General features: G+C 40.2%; 2 pseudogenes; one reads left to right on the forward strand and one right to left on the reverse strand.

Moving 5' to 3' along the window:
- LOC134334891 (uncharacterized) overlaps positions 1-21,260 on the reverse strand; it is a 759,100-nt pseudogene that overhangs the window by 684,937 nt on the left and 52,903 nt on the right.
- LOC134335278 (zinc finger protein 721-like) overlaps positions 1,542-21,260 on the forward strand; it is a 28,774-nt pseudogene continuing 9,055 nt past the window's right edge.

Raw genomic sequence — 21,260 nt, forward strand, 5'->3', positions numbered from 1 at the left:
GTGAATCTACAATAGGTAAGCAGGTTGGTGTGAATAAATCAACTGTGAGAGCAATTGTAAGAAAATGGAAGACATACAAGACCATTGATAATCTCCCTTGGGGTCAAGATCTCATCCCGTGGGGTCAAAATGATCATGAGAACGGTGAGCAAAAATCCCAGAACTACACAGAGGGACCTGATGAATGACCTGCACAGAGCTGGGACCAAAGTAACAAAGGCTACCATCAGTAACACACTACGCCGAGAGGGACTCAAATCCTGCAGTGCCAGGCGTGTCCCCCTGCTTAAGCCAGTACATGTCCAGGCCCGTCTGAAGTTTGCCAGAGAGCATATGGATGATCCAGAAGAGGATTGGGAGAATATCATGTGGTCAGATGAAACCAAAATGGAATTTTTTGGTAAAAACTCAACTCGTGTTTGGAGGAAGAAGAAGAACCCAAGAACACCATACCTACTGTGAAGCATGGGGGTGGAAACATCATGCTTTGAGGCTGTTTTTTTGCAAAGGGGACAGGACGACTGATCCGTGTTAAGGGAAGAATGAACGAGGCCGTGTATCGTGAGATTTTAAGCCAAAACCTCCTTCCATCAGTGAGAGCATTGAAGATGGAACGTGGCTGGGTCTTCCAGCATGACAATGATCCCAAACACACCACTCGGGCAACGAAGGAGTGGCTCCATAAAAAGCATTTCAAGGTCCCGGAGTGGCCTAGCCAGTCTCCAGATCTCAACCCCACAGAAAATTTGTGGAGGGAGTTAAAAGTCCGTGTTGCCCAGCGACAGCCCCAAAACATCACTGCTCTAGAGGAGATCTGCATGGAGGAATGGGCCAAAATAGCTCAAAATAGCTCTGTTAAACACAATCATGTGACACAACAGGCATCATTAAATGGGTCAATGGGAAGTGCAATTGCACTTCATTCACTTTAATGGGACATGTCCAACTTCTAATTTAATTTAAATAAGAAGAATGTGCAATAGCTTTCTGTTTTGTTTGAGTGCTGTTTTATATTGTTTTATTTAAATATACTACTGGCTTCCTGTATCTGCACTGATTCAGTTTAAAACACTGATACTCGCCTACAAAGCCAAAAATGGACCAGCCCCAAGCTACCTTTGTGGTCTAATCAAACCCCGCCTCCATCCAGGACTAAAGAAAGACAAGCATCGTGGCTCTTCTCTGACAGAAGTGCTTCCATAGTGAACATTTCCATTCTCAAATTTAGGTAAACAGTCGTAGTATTTTTATTGTTTGCAGTTTTTTTTTCCTGCGGGGGGGTGGGGGGTGTTTTCTATTTTTGTTGTGCCAGTGTCCATAATATTCCCATAAAACAAAACGTAACAGCTTTGAAACATTTGTCTGACTACAGGATGCGAGAGAGGCCATTTTCGAAATCTACATTTACAGTATTTTTCCCATTCAAAATTTCTCTTTGACCCGGGTTACCAAATATGGACATGGACAACATGGCGTGGACTACATGATGACGACATGACTTCAGTGGTCTGTTGTACTCAGCGCAAACCTGGGAACAACCAGGAGACCAGCATCTGACGACCTTAAATCCCGGGATGGAGTGCAGCACTCGAGAAGGTCCAACAAATAAACAGGACCTAAACCATGAGCTGACCTAAATGTGAGAAGCTAAATGTTATATTGTATACGTTTATTAATGAGGAGCTAAAGAAGCTGCTGGAGGACGGTGGGGGGGGGGGGGATGTGATCAGATCTCTCTGTATGAATAAAAGTAAGAATTTACTTTTTGATCTGTTTGAAGGGGGAAAAGTGACTTGGGGGAAGCACATAGATCAGAGAGGAGTCACAAGAGCATGGAGCAGTGTCTCAGCTGGCCTAGAGAATCGAACCCAGGACCTTCTTGCTGCTGTTACACTTCTGTCCAGTAGGGGGGAGAATAAACCTAAACATTGTGGATCAACCAGCTCAGTTCAAACAACAACAAGAGGAAGAAACAGAAGCTAACGTGTTCGTGTTTAAGTGACTCTGTTAGTTTATATTTATTTATTTTTAATACACTTTCATTATTAACTACATTCTTAATAATAATACAACAAAAGTTCATAATAAAAACACTTTGAGGATTTAAGTTGATTGAACACAGCAGCTGCTAACTGTCAGCATCACACATGATTCAGTTCTAATGAACCGATTCACCTCAGCTGATTCAGCTAAATGTATTATTTAGTTTTCAGTTTAACGCTTATTGTAAAAAAAGAGAAATAAATCAAGTTATTTTAACTTTGTTTCATATTAAAACCTCGAGTTCTTTTAGCGTTGTTTACAGTATTTACAGTTTTGTAGACACGTGGTGTTTAGCTTTGTTTACAGGTTATTTTTACAGATTTATACAAACACAGTAAATTATTTACTTTTGTTTTATTTTGTTCTCATACGAGCACTTTACATTCTTTTATCTTTAATGATCAATAAGAATCAATTTACAATTTCACATCCATAAATAAGAGCAGACAGCAATTATACCCACCAGCCATAAGATTAAACCACTTACTGTCCATGTTATCAGCTCCACTTATTATATGGGTCATTCTATAATTTGGGGTAAAGTCCATGTCCAATGATAATAATTATATTTATTCTAACAATTTTCTTTAAAAATGTCATATTTTACCTATTAATGGAAAACATGTTGTAATATCACAAAAACATGATGTGCATCCTATGCTTCATTTAGTTTGAAATTTGTCATGATGTTCCTAAATGAACAGCTTTTGCTGTGTCCGTTGAGGGGGCCTTGGTTTCAAAATAATGAATAAAATCATTAAGGGCAACAACATCTATTTTTTATTTATTTCAAAAGTTTAAATACTAAAGAAAAATATTATTTTTTAAATTGAGTTTCTCTTTTAAATAATTTAAATATCTTTATTTATTAATGTCCGCAAAAGTTCTGTCAACTATGTTACTAACAGAACTCCACTCAGCAACTCAAAAATGGTTTGTTCTAAAACTATGTGACCAGCATTACATGATATCATTGTTCTCTGTGGAGGGTATATTGAACAAACTGTGGTGAATGTCCTCTTATTTTTTAAAATATTTTATCTATAATAGAACATTGTCAATGAGTATATTATTTGACTGTCAACTATGTTACATACATTGTTATGGTTAAATTTTTTTTAATAATTTTTATTCAAATGTATGTTCAAATTAGACATTATTCTGTTCAAGAAATGACATGTGGTCAGCCAGGCAAGGTCTACCACTGAAGTTATGGGTCAAAATAGGGAAATTGTCAACTATGTTACCTGTCAACTAAGTTACCTAGTAGTCTACATCTACTGTCCCTTTTAAATAAAAAAAATAAATTAATTAATGTTTAAGCTTTGCAAATAGTGGATATGTTACACTAAAGGAATATATTAACTTGAACCACTGATTGTTTTATTGAGAGAGAACATTGTTTTTGTACTTTTTTGATGATGTGAAATGTACCCCAAATTATAGAATGACCCATATACAAGCACTTTGTAGTTGTACAATTACTGACTGTATTCCATCTGTTTCTCTGCATGCTTTGTTACCTCCTTTCATGCTGTTCTTCAATGGTCAGGACCCCCACAGGACCACCACAGAGCAGGTATTATTTAGGTGGTGGATCATTTTCAGCACTGCAGTGACACTGACATGGTGGTGGTGTGTTAGTGTGTGTTGTGCTGGTATGAGTGGATCAGACACAGCAGAGCTGCAGGAGTTTTTAAACACTCTGTCCACTCTAGTAAAAACTCCTGCCTAGCTGCTCCACCTTGTAGATGTAAAGTCAGAGACGATCGCTCATCTTTTGCTGCTGTTTGAGTCGGTCATCTTCTACACTTTTATCAGTGGTCACAGAACGCTGCCCACGGGGCGCTGTTGGGTGGTTATTTTTGGTTGGTGGACTATTCTCAGTCCAGCAGTGACAGTAAGGTGTTTAGATTCACTCATACCAGCACATAAATACCATTGAAGAACAGCATGAAAGGGGGTAACAAAGCATGTAGAGAAATAGATGGACTACAGTTAGTAATTGTAGAACTACAAAGTGCTTCTATATGGTAAGTGGAGCTGATAACATGGACAGTGAGTGGTTTTAATGTTGTGTTTTTGACCTGTTGCACTGTGGGAATATGTGGTGTACTATCCGTCTATCCATCCACGTCTGTTTGTGTGTCTATTAGATCTGTAATAATGCAGTCAGCAGAAGAGGGACACGTCGCCCCCGTGGATCTAGAAGATGAAGGATCTGAAGATGAAGGATTCTTTAAGAAACTAATAAAAAAGGAGGAAGATGAAGATGAAAGTTTCTTCTGTAAGTACATGTGAAATAATATACCACTGTTCCACCAGACAGTGTGGTACAGAACAGGATGGTCAGTATTGGGGTCAGTAATCAGTGGAATGAATAGGACGATATGGAAAGTTGATTTTTTTTTGTAATTTCATCCAGTTGTTGAGTTTCTTCTTAACATATGAACGACATTTCAGATGAAGTATCATTAATCCCTGTGGAACACGACACCTCTGATAGACACCTCTCCTCAGTGTACCAACAGCATGATGGTTTCCAGCCTCTGAAGAAGGAGGAACCTGAAGATGAAGATGATCTCAGTAAGAACGTCTTTTATTGAATTAGGATTCATCTGTCAGAATTGTTTCTACCACCAGCAACAATAATCATAATAACCATCATACACTGACTGAATATGTGATGTTAGTAATTGTGTTCTGGTCCTGGAGGCTTAAAGCTTTGTTTCTATAGGTTCACGTATATACCTGAAATTCCCATAAATCACCTGAAGAGCAGCTTGTGTTTCTCTTCTTCAGGATTGAACAAGAATTTCTGCTGCTCCTCGAGTCCACGTTCCTGTACAACCCAAAATCATCTCCACAATCACATCAAGACCCCCCACAGTGTCAAATATGAGACCCTGGTGAAGATTAAGACTGAACATGAGGATCTGACGCCCACCAGAAGCTCCAGTGATCAGCAGACGTCCTCTGGTGCTGTCAGCATTAACAGCTCTCTCACCAGAGAACAGAACAGAAGGAACGTCTGCTCACAGTATGGGAAGAGCTTTAGTTCTCCCAGTGCTCTTAAAATACACCAGCGCATTCACACTGGAGAGAAACCGTATCAGTGCTCACAGTGTGGGAAGAGCTTTAGATCTCCAAGTGCTCTCAGAATACACCAGCGCATTCACACTGGAGAGAAACCGTATCAGTGCTCACAGTGTGGGAAGAGCTTTAGTTATCCCAGTGCTCTTAAAATACACCAGCGCATTCACACTGGAGAGAAACCGTATCAGTGCTCACAGTGTGGGAAGAGCTTTAGTTCACCCAGTGTTCTTAAACTACACCAGCGCATTCACACTGGAGAGAAACCGTATCAGTGCTCACAGTGTGGGAGGAGTTTCAATCAACAGAGTCATCTCAAAAAACACCAGCGCATTCACACTGGAGAGAAACTGTATCAGTGCTCACAGTGTGGAAAGAGCTTTAGTTCTCCAGGTGTTCTTAAAATTCACCAGCGCATTCACACTGGAGAGAAACCGTATCAGTGCTCACAGTGTTCGAAGAGTTTTAGTTCTCTGAGAGCTCTTAAAAAACATCAGCGCATTCACACCGGAGAGAAACCGTATCAGTGCTCACAGTGTGGGAAGAGTTTTAATCGTCAGAGTGTTCTCAAAATACACCAGCGCATTCACACCGGAGAGAAACCGTATCAGTGCTCACAGTGTGGAAAAAGTTTTAATAGCCAGAGTAATCTCAAAATACACCAGCGCATTCACACTGGAGAGAAACCGTATCAGTGCTCACAGTGTGGGAAGAGCTTTAGTTCTTCCAGTGCCCTTAAAAAACACCAGCGCATTTACACTGGAGAGAAACCTTATCAGTGCTCACAGTGTGGGAAGAGTTTTAGTTCTCAGAGTCATCTCAACATTCACCAGCGCATTCACACTGGAGAGAAACCGTATCAGTGCTCACAGTGTGGGAGGAGCTTTAGTTCTTCAGGTGCTCTCAGAATACACCAGCGCATTCACACTGGAGAGAAACCATATCAGTGCTCACAGTGTGGGAAGAGCTTTAGTTCTTTGGGTGCTCTCAGAATACACCAGCGCATTCACACTGGAGAGAAACCGTATCAGTGCTCACAGTGTGGGAGGAGCTTTAATCAACAGGGTGCTTTCAAAAGACACCAGCGCATTCACACTTAATGAAAACCTTATCAGTGCTCACAGTGAGGGAATTTTTGTCTATAAATTAGTCAGTGATGTTACCAAGCTAGACAAAACAAAGTTTGTAGAAGTTTTTACTGGTCATTCACTTCTAGATCGACTTCATGTCTGGTGACAAAGGTCATCATGGTGCGACATGAATTAAGTAGCAGCACTATAATAATTTTTGGGTGTTTAATGCCATAATGGTGGAACAAGGACGTGTTCTGTAATGCCATGTTTAGTAATCATACATATGTTGTACGTTTTGTCTCTTATTATGAATAATTGATGTAATATTGATGTATTTGATGTATGATGTAGCACTAAGGTAAGTGAATAATAAAACATTTACTTGAGATTATTCATGTTTCTTTACATTTTATATAAAATCTCCTCCGAGTATCGAGCATCACAGGAGTCCCGGCTTTTCTGAATGATCAGTTACTTTCTCTGCTGATCTCTCCAGATACTGTTTCATAAAGTGCAGCTAATGCAGCTAACTTTTTAACATGGTCCAATAGAATGTCCGAATATCACGGACTAATTCACACTGAACTCCAAAGCGAAGGAGCAGCAGCACTAAAAGATCGACCGCCAATAGACCACTGAAGTCGTGCGACATTCTGTAGTCCTCGTTATGCCCATATTTGGAGACCCGGGTCTAAGCCTGATTTCCTATGGCAAAAATGGACGTTTTTTTGTTGTTGTTGTTTAAAATCACATCCTGTGCTAAAAAACATGTTCAGAACGCTCTACATACATTTTTCTCCTGTACATCACTGGATCCTCTGAATTACGAGGTTGTTAAATGGTCGTTATACTAATGATGCTACACGAAAGCTAATGCTACTGTGCATTAATTAGATGTCACTGAATTACACCAATCGGATTGACGGAATAAGCGGCTCGCGTTTGGAGACTTCAACCAAAGGCGTAACACCCGACCATCCTTGCTTTCTACTTTAATGTAGCTAGCTACTAAAAATATAAAGTAAAACTTGTGAATATCACCGCACTGTTACACTGGTGAATCGTGCTGCTTCGTGCGCTTATTAAAGAGGCTTCCAGTCTAGTGACGTCAATTCAGTGAGCAGTAGCATTAGCTTACATGTAGCAATATTCATATTTTGACTCTTTAACGACTTCGTAATTCTGAGGATCAAGTGATCCAGTGACCTGAGGAAAGAACTGCTGACTGCTTTATACCGCTGTTCTGTGGACAGTGTGCTGACCTGATGCATCTCTGTGTGGTTCTCCAGATGCACCACAGCACACAAGAAGGCAATACAGAGGGTCATCAACACCGCCCAGAACATCATTGAGCATCCTCTCAATCACTAAACGAGCTCTACAGCACCCGCTGTCTCAGGACGGCACACAAAATTAAAAAAGACAGCACACACCCAAGGTACCTGATGTTCGAACTGCTGCCCACGGGTAGACGGTACAGGCAAATCAAAACAAGGACTAACAGACTAAGAGACAGTTTTTACAACGGGGCCATAGCTCTGTTAAACACAAACATGTGACACAACAGACGTCATTCAATTGTTATTGTGCAATTTCACATTTATTTACTTTAATGGGACATGTGCAACTTCTAATTTAATTTGAATAAGACATGTGCAATAGCTTTGGTTCTGCTTCTGGGTATTCCAATTTCGTTGTGCCAGTGTACAAGTAAAATGTGCAATTCATATTCGTATTCGATAATAGACAGAAGAATCTGCATAAAACAAAACGTAACATTTTTATGACTACAGGATAAGAGAGAGGCAATTTTCGAAATCTACATTTATTTTTCCCATTCAAAATTTCTCTTAGACTACATAATGATGACACGACTTCAGTGGTCTTTTGTACTCAGCTCAAACCTGGGAACAACCAGGAGACCAGCATCTGACGACCTTAAATCCCGGGATGGAGTGCAGCACTCGAGAAGGTCCAACAAATAAACAGGACCTAAACCATGAAGTGAACTAAATGTGAGAAGCTAAATGTTATATTGAATACGTTTATTAATGAGGAGCTAAAGAAGCTGCTGGAGGACGGGGAGGGGATGTGATCAGATCTCTCTGTATGAGTAAGAGTAAGAATTTACTTTTTGATCTGTTTGAAGGGGGAAAAGTGACTTGGGGGAAGCACATAGATCAGAGAGGAGTCACAAGAGCATGGAGCAGTGTCTCAGCTGGCCTAGAGAATCGAACCCAGGACCTTCTTGCTGCTGTTACACTTCTGTCCAGTAGGGGGGAGAATAAACCTAAACATTGTGGATCAACCAGCTCAGTTCAAACAACAACAAGAGGAAGAAACAGAAGCTAACGTGTTCGTCTTTAAGTGACTCTGTAAGTTTATATTTATTTATTTTTAATACACTTTCATTATTAACTACATTCTTAATAATAATACAACAAAAGTTCATAATAAAAACACTTTGAGGATTTAAGTAGATTGAACACAGCAGCTGCTAACTGTTAGCATCACACGTGATTCAGTGCTAATGAACCGATTCACCTCAGCTGATTCAGCTAAATGTATTATTTAGTTTTCAGTTTAACGCTTATTGTAAAAAAAAAAGAGAAATCAATCAAGTTATTTTAACTTTGTTTCATATTAAAACCTCGAGTTCTCTTAGGGTCCGTGTACCTTTGGTAATTCGTTTTCCACTTTAATTCCCAAAGTTGAAAAACAAGAAAACGGGGCGTTATTCGTGTTTCGTTTTAAGATCAAAAATCAAATAACAAATAAGCAGAAATTGAAAAACGGGTCGTATTTTAATTTTCCAAAATCAACATTTTTTATCAGTTCAACCAGAAATAAAAGTGCGAGCGCGTGCACGTGCACGTGCTGAGGTGCGCGTACACGCTTCATATAAAGTGTAAATCAGATACAAGTGTTGAGAAGACGGAGCACAAAGTCATAATAACGTTACACCGCGTCCCCTGTTCTATTACCGTATAGAACTCGATTCTGTAATAAGAACTAATCGTACATGTCACGGTGAAACTATTACAAATATATTTGATTGTTGTTGCTCCTTGTTTACTGCAGAGTTAGTTCGTGCAAGTTTGGCCGAGAACAAGAAATATTGAATCGCCTCGGTTAAGGATTCGAATCTTCGTACTGAATCAGGAATCACGAGTCCGAGATCTGAATGAACCCGGATCCTGTGAGTCCTCTGATTGGCACTGGCTCTGTGTGCACGGAACACAAGTGAGATCTGGATGCACTTTCATGCAGTAAATCAATCTCAATCAAGATGTCAGTACAAGTGACTCAAGTGAACCGAATCACATTACTGAGTGACTCAGACTAACCCGAGTCCATAAAATGAACTGAATGTACCACCACAATGTGACATGTACGATTAGTTCTGCCTGTATTACAGAACTGAGTCCTATACGGTAAAATAATAATAATGTAAAAATAAGCAGCATTCTTTTTTCTTAGAATAGCCCCCTATTTTTTTTAGGATAAATAGTTCTTGTGTGAATTACAAGGGCAGGAAAAAGTACAGCAGACACAAAAGTCAGAACAGGGGACGCGGTGTAACGTTATTATGACTTTTTACTCCATCTTCTCAACACTTGTATCTCTGATTTACACTTTATATGAAGCGTGTACGCGCACCTCAGCACTTTCAATTTCTGCTTATTTGTTATTTGATTTTTGATCTTAAAACGAAAAACAAAAAACGACCCGTTTTCTTCTTTTTCAACTTTGGGATTTGAGATGAAAAACGAATTACCAAAAGATACACGGACCTTTTAGCGTTGTTTACAGTATGTACAGTTTTGTAGACACGTGGTGTTTAGCTTTGTTTACAGGTTATTTTTACAGATTTATACAAACACAGTAAATTATTTACTTTTGTTTTATTTTGTTCTCATACGAGCACTTTACATTCTTTTATCTTTAATGATCAATAAGAGTCAATTTACAATTTCACATCCATAAATAAGAGCAGACAGCAATTATACCCACCAGCCATAACATTAAACCACTTACTGTCCATGTTATCAGCTCCACTTATTATATACAAGCACTTTGTAGTTCTACAATTACTGACTGTAGTCCATCTGTTTCTCTACATGCTTTGTTACCCCCTTTCACCCTGTTCTTCAATGGTCAGGACCCCCACAGGACCACCACAGAGCAGGTATTATTTAGGTGGTGGATCATTCTCAGCACTGCAGTGACACTGACATGGTGGTGGTGTGTTAGTGTGTGTTGTGCTGGTGTGAGTGGATCAGACACAGCAGCGCTGCTGGAGTTTTTAAACACCTCACTGTCACTGCTGGACTGAGAATAGTCCACCAACCAAAAAGTGTCCTGTGACCACTGATAAAAGTCAAGACTCAAACAGCAGCAAAAGATGAGCGATCATCTCTGACTTTACATCTACAAGGTGGAGCAACTACAGTCCCTGACAGAAGTTCTGTCGCTTATCCATGTTGTGGAAACAAAAGCTTATAACCTGACTTTAAATTCATCCATTGGTTTTAGAAATGACTCATGAAAGCTGAAACCCTCCCAAATGAGGTTTAATTCACGAAAATTAATTTGCTTCACTGCAGAAATATTGATCATTTAATGAACACAGAAAGGTCAGATTTTGGCAAGACAAAAGTTTTGTCGCCCACAGAAAGTAATGTGAAAATCAAACAAATAATTTACTTCAAATACAAAGATATGTTTCATAACATTGGTGAATGAAGTTGTGGTGCTATTAGAGCCATATTTAATATTTTGTGTGACTTCCATGAGCTTTAAGGACTGCATCCATGCGGTTCCACAATGATTCATACAATTTATTGATGAAGTCATCAGGAATAGCAAAGAATGCAGTCTTACATGCCTCCCAGAGTTCATCAAGATTCTTTGGTTTTGTCTTCCAAGCTTCCTCTTTCATCCTACCCCAAAATGTTCATGTCTGGTGACTGGGCTGGCCAGTCCTGGAGCACCTTGATCTTCTTCGCCTTGAGGAACTTTGATGTAGAGATGGATGTATGAGATGGAGCACCATCCTGCTGCAAAATTTGACCCCTTTTATGATTGGGAATGTAAGAGGTAGCTAATACTTCTTGATATTTTATACTTGATATTCTATATACTTAACAGTTTTCTGGGTGAATCTTGGATCCATACGGGCTCCAGTAGGTCTCCTGCAGTATTTGCGGCAGCTGTGGTGTAATTCAACTGAAGATTCATCTGAGAAATCCACCTTCTGCCACTTTTCCAGCGTCCATCCGTTTAGCAGGCTGTGGGCCTTTTGTTTAGTGCTGGCTTCTGGGCACTGATTCGACCATGGAGGCCATTTCGAGACAGAATCCTACAAACTGTTCTAGTTGACACAGATACTTGAGGTGACCAGGCCTGGTGGAGCTCTGCTGCAGTGGAAGAGTGGCTGCCTTTGGATTTTCTAACCAACAAACGTTCCTCCTTAGCAGTTGTCTTGCGGAGTCTGCCGGACCTGGGCTTGTCAAAAACATCTCCAGTCTCTTCAAATCTTTTTTTAATTCTTTGTACTTGACGCTGAGACACATTAAAGGTGCCAGCCACCTCTGCAGTGGATCTGGTCTTCAGCCTCTTGATAATCAAGGCTTTGGTCGCAGGGTGGATTTTTGGCATGTTGTCAGAGGTGAAGTTGCAGTTCAAGTGAAGGTCTGGGGTGCTGGGGTTCTTTTTATACACACCCACTAATTAACCCATCAATTAGTGAGCACAGGTGAGGCTGTAAACTAGGATTGGGTGCATTATATGACAAGGCGACAAAACTTTTGTCTTGCCAAAATCTGACCTTTCTGTGTTCATTAAATGATCAATATTTCTGCAGTGAAGCAAATTTATTTTCGTAAATTAAACCTCATTTGGGAGGGTTTCAGCTTTCATATGAGTCATTTCTAAAACCAATGGATGAATTTGAAGTCAGGTTATAAGCTTTTGTTTCCACAACATGGATAAGCGACAGAACTTCTGTCAGGGACTGTAGGTAGGAGTGTCTAATAGAGTGGACAGTGAGTGGACACTGTGTTTAAAAACTCCAGCAGCGCTACTGTGTCTGATCCACTCATACCAGCACAACACACACTAACACACCACCACCATGTCAGTGTCACTGCAGTGCTGAGAATGATCCACCACCTAAATAATAGCTGCTCTGTGGGGGTCCTGACCATTGAAGAACAGCATGAAAGGGGGCTAACAAAGCATGTAGAGAAACAGATGGACTACAGTCAGTAATTGTAGAACTACAAAGTGCTTGTATATAATAAGTGGAGCTGATAACATGGACAGTGAGTGGTTTTAATGTTTTTGACCTGTTGCACTGTGGGAATATGTGGTGTACTATCCGTTTATCCATCCACGTCTGTTTGTGTGTCTATTAGATCTTTAATAATGCAGTCAGCAGAAGAGGGACACGTCGCCCCCGTGGATCTAGAAGATGAAGGATTCCAGAAGAAAATAATAAAAAAGGAGGAAGATGAAGATGAAAGTTTTTGCTGTAAGTACATGTGGAACAATATACCGCTGTTCCACCAGACAGTGTGGTACAGAACAGTGGGGTCAGTGATAGCTCAGCGGTTAAGGTACTGGACTAGTAAACAGAAGGTTGCCGGTTCAAGCCCCACCACCACCAAGTTGCCACTGTTGTGTCCCTGAGCAAGACCCTTAACCCTTAATTGCTTATTGTTTAGTGTCTGCTCAATGCTGAAAATTAAATGAAAATGAGGGAAAGTTTTGGGGTCAGTAATCAGTGGAAATAATAGAATGATGTGATTTGGATTCATTTGTAATTAAAATACATTTTCTTCTTCACATGTTGATGTCATTTCAGGTGAAGTATCATTAATCCCTGTGAAACACGACACCTCTGAGGAACACCTCTCCCCAGGTTTCCAGCCTCTGAAGAAGGAGGAACCTGAAGATGAAGATGATCTCAGTAAGAACGTCTTTTATTTAATTAGGATTCATCTGTCAAAATTGTTTCTACCACCAGCACAGATAACCATCATAACCATCATACACTGACTGAATATGTGATGTTTGTAATTGTGTTACAAGAGCAGCTTGTGTTTCTCTTCTTCAGGATTGAACAAGGATTTCTGCTGCTCCTTGAGTCCACGTTCCTGTACAACCCAAAATCATCTCCACAATCACATCAAGACCCCCCACAGTGTCAAATATGAGACCCTGGTGAAGATTAAGACTGAACATGAGGATCTGACGCCCACCAGAAGCTCCAGTGATCAGCAGACGTCCTCTGGTGCTGTCAGCATTAACAGCTCTCTCACCAGAGAACAGAACAGAAGGAACGTCTGCTCACAGTGTGGGAAGAGCTTTAGTTCTCCCAGTGCTCTTAAAATACACCAGCGCATTCACACTGGAGAGAAACCGTATCAGTGCTCACAGTGTGGGAGGAGCTTTAATTATCCCAGTGATCTTAAAATACACCAGCGCATTCACACTGGAGAGAAACCGTATCAGTGCTCACAGTGTGGGAGGAGCTTTAATTATCCCAATGATCTTAAAATACACCAGCGCATTCACACTGGAGAGAAACCGTATCAGTGCTCACAGTGTGGGAAGAGCTTTAGTTCTTCCTGTGCTCTTAAAAAACACCAGCGCATTCACACTGGAGAGAAACCGTATCAGTGCTCACAGTGTGGGAAGAGTTTTAGTCAAAATAGTGAGCTCAACAAACACCAGCGCATTCACACTGGAGAGAAACCGTATATGTGCTCACAGTGTGGGAAGAGCTTTAGTTCTTCCAGTGCTCTTAAAAAACACCAGCGCGTTCACACTGGAGAGAAACCGTATCAGTGCTCACAGTGTGGGAAGAGTTTTTGTCAAAATAATGAGCTCAAAAACCACCAGCGCATTCACACTGGAGAGAAACCGTATATGTGCTCACAGTGTGGAAAGAGCTTTAGTTCTTCCAGTGCTTTTAAAAAACACCAGCGCGTTCACACTGGAGAGAAACCGTATCAGTGCTCACAGTGTGGGAAGAGTTTTAGTCAAAATAGTGAGCTCAACAAACACCAGCGCATTCACACTGGAGAGAAACCGTATATGTGCTCACAGTGTGGGAAGAGCTTTAGTTCTTCCAGTGCTCTTAAAAAACACCAGCGCGTTCACACTGGAGAGAAACCGTATCAGTGCTCACAGTGTGGAAAGAGTTTTAATAATCAGAGTGCTCTCAAAATACACCAGCGCATTCACACTGGAGAGAAACCGTATCAGTGCTCACATTGTGGGAAGAGCTTTAGTTCTCAGAGTGCTCTTAAAAAACACCAGCGCATTCACACGAGAGAAACCGTATCAGTGCTCACAGTGTGGGAAGAGCTTTATTCAGCACAGTTATCTTAAAGAACACCAGCGCATTCACACTGGAGAAAAACCGTATCAGTGCTCACAGTGTGGGAAGAGTTTTTATCACCTGGTTTATCTCAAAATCCACCAGTGCATTCACTCTGGAGCGAAACTGTTTCAGTGTTCACAGTGTGGGAAGAGTTTTAGTCAGCAGAGTGATCTCAAAATACACCAGCGCATTCACACTTGATGAAAACCGCATCAGTTCTCACACTGTGGGAAGAGTTTTAATGATCAAATGATGTTTTGTCTCTTATTATGAATAGTTGATGTAATATTGATGTATTTGATGTATGATGTAGCACTAAGGTAAGTGAATAATAAAACATTTACTTGAGATTTTTCATGTTTCTTTACATTTTATATAAAATCTCCTCCGAGTATCGAGCATCACAGGAGTCCCGGCTTTTCTGAATGATCAGTTACTTTCTTTGCTGATCTCTCCAGATACTGTTTCATAAAGTGCAGCTAATGCAGCTAACTTTTTAACATGGTCCAATAGAATGTCCGAATATCACGAACTAATACAAGATTTTAGTGGCTGTACAGAGTCTGTAGATCCTGAATTATCTTCTGCACTACATTAAGTTACCGCTCAGTGTTGGAGCCCCATCACAGACATCCCAAGTTGGAAAAACTCATTTTAGGGAGGAACCCCCGGACCCGGACACTGAACCAACCCCCCACCCCAAGAAAAAAACTAAAAAATCTCTTGCACACACCAACGGATATGGGTCCGTTTAAACTTTAAAGAGCTGCTAACTGAGCTATTAAGCTAACTTTGCATCACAAACACATTAATGTGTACTAGATAGTGTAAAATAGTGTAAAAGTGTGTTTTTCCAATGGACAGAAATCTGAGTCTTAGCGTTTGCACATGTGCAGACAGACACACATACAGGTTCTACACCACTGAAATGAATGGTTTCATCTGTCAACACAGACTTTAGCTTCACAGCATGTTATGAGGTCATCTTGGATTTGGTTTGCTGTTTTTTTTTTTCTTGCAGGTGGGGGTGGGGGATTCCAATTTTGTTGTGCCAGTGTACAAGTACAATGTGCAATTCATATTCGTATTCGATAATAGACAGAAGAATCTCCATAAAACAAAACGTAACAGCTTTGGAACATTTTTTTTCTGACTACAGGATAAGAGAGAGGCAATGAACCGATCTGGTAGATCCATAAACAAAATGCAGCAGCTCGAGTGCTAACTAGAACTAAAACATTTGATCATATCAGTCCTGTTCTATCATCTCTACACTGGCTGCCAGTTAAATTCCGCATTGATTACAAAATACTTTTACTAACCTATAAAGCGCTACATGGTCTGTACCACAGTATCTGAGTGAACTTATTAATCACTACAACCCAGCACGTCCACAAGATGCAGGGTTACTTATAGTTCCTAAAATTAAAAAGACCACAGCTGGTGGAAGAGCATTTTCTTACAAAGCTCCACAACTTTGGAATAATCTTCCTGCCTCTGTTCGGGATTCGGACACAGTCTCAATGTTTAAGTCTAGACTGAAAACATATTTATTTTTTGTTTTAGCACATAGATCAGAGAGGAGTCACAAGAGCATGGAGCAGTGTCTCAGCTGGCCTAGAGAATCGAACCCAGGACCTTCTTGCTGCTGTTACACTTCTGTCCAGTAGGGGTGAGAATAAACCTAAACATTGTGGATCAACCAGCTCAGTTCAAACAACAACAAGAGGAAGAAACAGAAGCTAACGTGTTCGTGTTTAAGTGACTGTGTAAGTTTATATTTATTTATTTTTAATACACTTTCATTATTAACTACATTCTTAATAATAATACAACAAAAGTTTATAATAAAAAACACTTTGAGGATTTAAGTAGACTGAACACAGCAGCTGCTAACTGTTAGCATCACACATGATTCAGTTCTAATGAACCGATTCACCTCAGCTGATTCAGCTAAATGTATTATTTAGTTTTCAGTTTAACGCTTATTGTAAAAAAAGAGAAATAAATCAAGTTATTTTAACTTTGTTTCATATTAAAACCTCGAGTTCTTTTAGCGTTGTTTACAGTATGTACAGTTTTGTAGACACGTGGTGTTTAGCTTTGTTTACAGGTTATTTTTACAGATTTATACAAACACAGTAAATTATTTACTTTTGTTTTATTTTGTTCTCATACGAGCACTTTACATTCTTTTATCTTTAATGATCAATAAGAGTCCATTTACAATTTCACATCCATAAATAAGAGCAGACAGCAATTATACCCACCAGCCATAACATTAAACCACTTACTGTCCATGTTATCAGCTCCACTTATTATATACAAGCACTTTGTAGTTCTACAATTACTGACTGTAGTCCATCTGTTTCTCTTCAATGGTCAGGACTAGGGGTGGGTTTATAAAATCTATTTTTCGATTTATTCTATTTAATCGATCTTTATTTGAACGATCCGATATCGATTCATATAAATGCGAGATCGATTTTTAAATACGCCCCTTTTTACGGTGCACACGGAAATCTGTTACCATGGTTACCCCCTTTAATTTCGCGTGACCAGCCACTGTTTTTTCATGCAACGAGATCTGACCTGCACATCAGTTTAGCACGGCAGAAGCTCAAGTTATGACCACTACACAACTTTTTGCACTGATTTTCGCTCGGCTCTGGATTCGGGAGGAACTCGGTGTTCGCTCTGCGATCAAAACTCGGCTCTCGATCGATGTGAGAAACAGCGAGGGGAAACACAGGGGCGAGGTTGGAAACAGGTGGTGGAGCGCAATATAGTTTCTATCAGAATACATCAGCACACACGAGATCGTTCTCTACAAAACAAAATATTTATTAACCTCCAACTCACTACAGAACGATCCATGCTGCTCGTGTTGCCAAATCCACTCAGATTCATTTATTTCATCAGCGCACAAACTTTGATCTCTCGCTACTTGTTGATGTGCATGTTTGGACGTGGTATCATTAAACCTTTCATCACTTCTCACGTGTGTTTTCGTGACAGAACGTAGTTTTGGAGACCAGAGAAGCTCGCCTGTGATTCCCCCTGGTGATAGATGGTGTAGATGTAAAACCCCCCATCGCCCATCAGTCGTGTAGTGTGAACATTACAGTGACCCGGTGTTAATCACAGTGTCGTGTCGTGTAAACTTGGCATAAGCTGTACAACAGCCAGGTGTATGTTTACATTACATTTACAATGTTGTAGCGTGTCAGACAAATGGAAGAAAACAGTAACATTAATTTTTTATTATTATTTCATTTGACCGACATGCTACAACATTGTAAATGTAATGTAAACATACACCTGGCTGTTGAATGTTACTGTTTTCTGTTTTGGATTAATTATTTATGTAAACAAAATACACAAATATTTTTAATAATAAATGTTCTTTGTACAATTATCACATTCGTTCTCTGAACATCTTTACATATTTAAACAAAACCTGTTAATGTAACTCAAATATGCCTAAATGTGTTGAATCGAAATTGAATCGAAGATCGAAGATCGAATCGAATCGGGACCTTGTGAATCGGAATCGAATCGATCCAGGAAATTAGTGGCGATACCCAGCCCTAGTCAGGACCCCCACAGGACCACCACAGAGCAGGTATTATTTAGGTGGTGGATCATTCTCAGCACTGCAGTGACACTGACATGGTGGTGGTGTGTTAGTGTGTGTTGTGCTGGTGTGAGTGGATCAGACACAGCAGTGCTGCTGGAGTTTTTAAACACCTCACTGTCACTGCCGGAATTAGAATAGTCCACCAACCAAAAAGTGTCCTGTGACCACTGATAAAAGTCAAGACTCAAACAGCAGCAAAAGATGAGCGATCATCTCTGACTTTACATCTACAAGGTGGAACAACTACAGTCCCTGACAGAAGTTCTGTCGCTTATCCATGTTGTGGAAACAAAAGCTTATAACCTGACTTTAAATTCATCCATTGGTTTTAGAAATGACTCATGAAAGCTGAAACCCTCCCAAATGAGGTTTAATTCACGAAAATAAATTTGCTTCACTGCAGAAATATTGATCATTTAATGAACACAGAAAGGTCAGATTTTGGCAAGACAAAAGTTTTGTCGCCCACAGAAAGTAATGTGAAAATCAAACAAATAATTTACTTCAAATACAAAGATATGTTTCATAACATTGGTGAATGAAGTTGTGGTGCTATTAGAGCCATATTTAATATTTTGTGTGACTTCCATGAGCTTTAAGGACTGCATCCATGCGGTTCCACAATGATTCATACAATTTATTGATGAAGTCATCAGGAATAGCAAAGAAGTTCATCAAGATTCTTTGGTTTTGTCTTCCAAGCTTCCTCTTTCATCCTACCCCAAACATGCTCAATGATGTTCATGTCTGGTGACTGGGCTGGCCAGTCCTGGAGCACCTTGATCTTCTTCGCCTTGAGGAACTTTGATGTAGAGATGGATGTATGAGATGGAGCACCATCCTGCTGCAAAATTTGACCCCTTTTATGATTGGGAATGTAAGAGGTAGCTAATACTTCTTGAAATTTTAGGCTATTGATATTGCCTTCCACCTTGCAAATGTTTCGCACACCCCCATACTGAATGTAACCCCAGACCATGATCTTTCCACCACCAAACTTAACAGTTTTCTGGGTGAATCTTGGATCCATACGGGCTCCAGTAGGTCTCCTGCAGTATTTGCGGCGGCTGTGGTGTAATTCAACTGAAGATTCATCTGAGAAATCCACCTTCTGCCACTTTTCCAGCGTCCATCCGTTTAGCAGGCTGTGGGCCTTTTGTTTAGTGCTGGCTTCTGGGCACTGATTCGACCATGGAGGCCATTTCGAGACAGAATCCTACAAACTGTTCTAGTTGACACAGGGACTTGAGGTGACCAGGCCTGGTGGAGCTCTGCTGCAGTGGAAGAGGGGCTGGCTTTGGATTTTCTAACCAACAAACGTTCCTCCTTAGCAGTTGTCTTGCGGAGTCTGCCGGACCTGGGCTTGTCAAAAACATCTCCAGTCTCTTCAAATCTTTTTTTAATTCTTTGTACTTGACGCTGAGACACATTAAAGGTGCCAGCCACCTCTGCAGTGGATCTGGTCTTCAGCCTCTTGATAATCAAGGCTTTGGTCGCAGGGTGGATTTTTGGCATGTTGTCAGAGGTGAAGTTGCAGTTCAAGTGAAGGTCTGGGGTGCTGGGGTTCTTTTTATACACACCCACTAATTAACCGATCAATTAGTGAGCACAGGTGAGGCTGTAAACTAGGATTGGGTGCATTATATGACAAGGCGACAACTTTTGTCTTGCCAAAATCTGACCTTTCTGTGTTCATAAAATGATCAATATTTCTGCAGTGAAGCAAATTTATTTTCGTAAATTAAACCTCATTTGGGAGGGTTTCAGTTTTCATATGAGTCATTTCTAAAACCAATGGATGAATTTAAAGTCAGGTTATAAGCTTTTGTTTCCACAACATGGATAAGCGACAGAACTTCTGTCAGGGACTGTAGGTAGGAGTGTCTAATAGAGTGGACAGTGAGTGGACACGGTGTTTAAAAACTCCAGCAGCGCTGCTGTGTCTGATCCACTCATACCAGCACAACACACACTAACACACCACCACCATGTCAGTGTCACTGCAGTGCTGAGAATGATCCACCACCTAAATAATACCTGCTCTGTGGGGGTCCTGTGGGGGTCCTGACCGTTAAAGAACAGGGTGAAAGGGGCTAACAAAGCATGCAGAGAAACAGATGGACTACAGTCAGTAATTGTAGAACTACAAAGTGCTTGTATATAATAAGTGGAGCTGATAACATGGACAGTGAGTGGTTTTAATGTTGTGTTTTTGACCTGTTGCACTGTGGGAATATGTGGTGTACTATCCGTCTATCCATCCACGTCTGTTTGTGTGTCTATTAGATCTTTAATAATGCAGTCAGCAGAAGAGGGACACGTCGCCCCCGTGGATCTAGAAGATGAAGGATTCCAGAAGAAACTAATAAAAAAGGAGGAAGATGAAGATGAAAGTTTCTGCTGTAAGTACATGTGGAACAATATACCGCTGTTCCACCAGACAGTGTGGTACAGAAGAGTGGGGTCAGTATTGGGGTCAGTAATCAGTGGAAATAATAGAACGATTTGATTCGGATTCATTTGTAATTAAAAGAGTTTCTTCTTCACATGTTGATGTGATTTCAGGTGAAGTATCATTAATCCCTCTGGAACTCATCACCTCTGATAGACACCTCTCCTCAGTGTACCAATCACTTGGAGGTGTCCTGCCTCAGAAGAAGGAGGAACCTGAAGATGAAGATGATCTCAGTAAGAATGTTTCAAATCTTGAGCAATGAAACCTGTTTCATTTATTAATGGTTCATCTGTCAGAATGTTTCTATCATCAGTAATGATAATAATAATAATGATATTTATAATATTAATAATATAATCCAGTAAATAACTGAGGCGTGTAAAAGAGTGAATATGTTCTGTAGCTATATTGAAAGTAAAAGTGCTGAGGTTATTTACTCTTTATCTCACTCTATACTCACTCAGTACCGTGTCTTTGCTCCTCTTCACTTTTAGCTTTGAAAATCATTTGATCTGCTCTGTGTTTATTGTGATGTTTGTAATTGATTGTGTTACAAGAGCAGCT

This window comes from Trichomycterus rosablanca, chromosome 2, assembly GCF_030014385.1.
Source record: "Trichomycterus rosablanca isolate fTriRos1 chromosome 2, fTriRos1.hap1, whole genome shotgun sequence".
Lineage (NCBI taxonomy): Eukaryota > Metazoa > Chordata > Actinopteri > Siluriformes > Trichomycteridae > Trichomycterus > Trichomycterus rosablanca.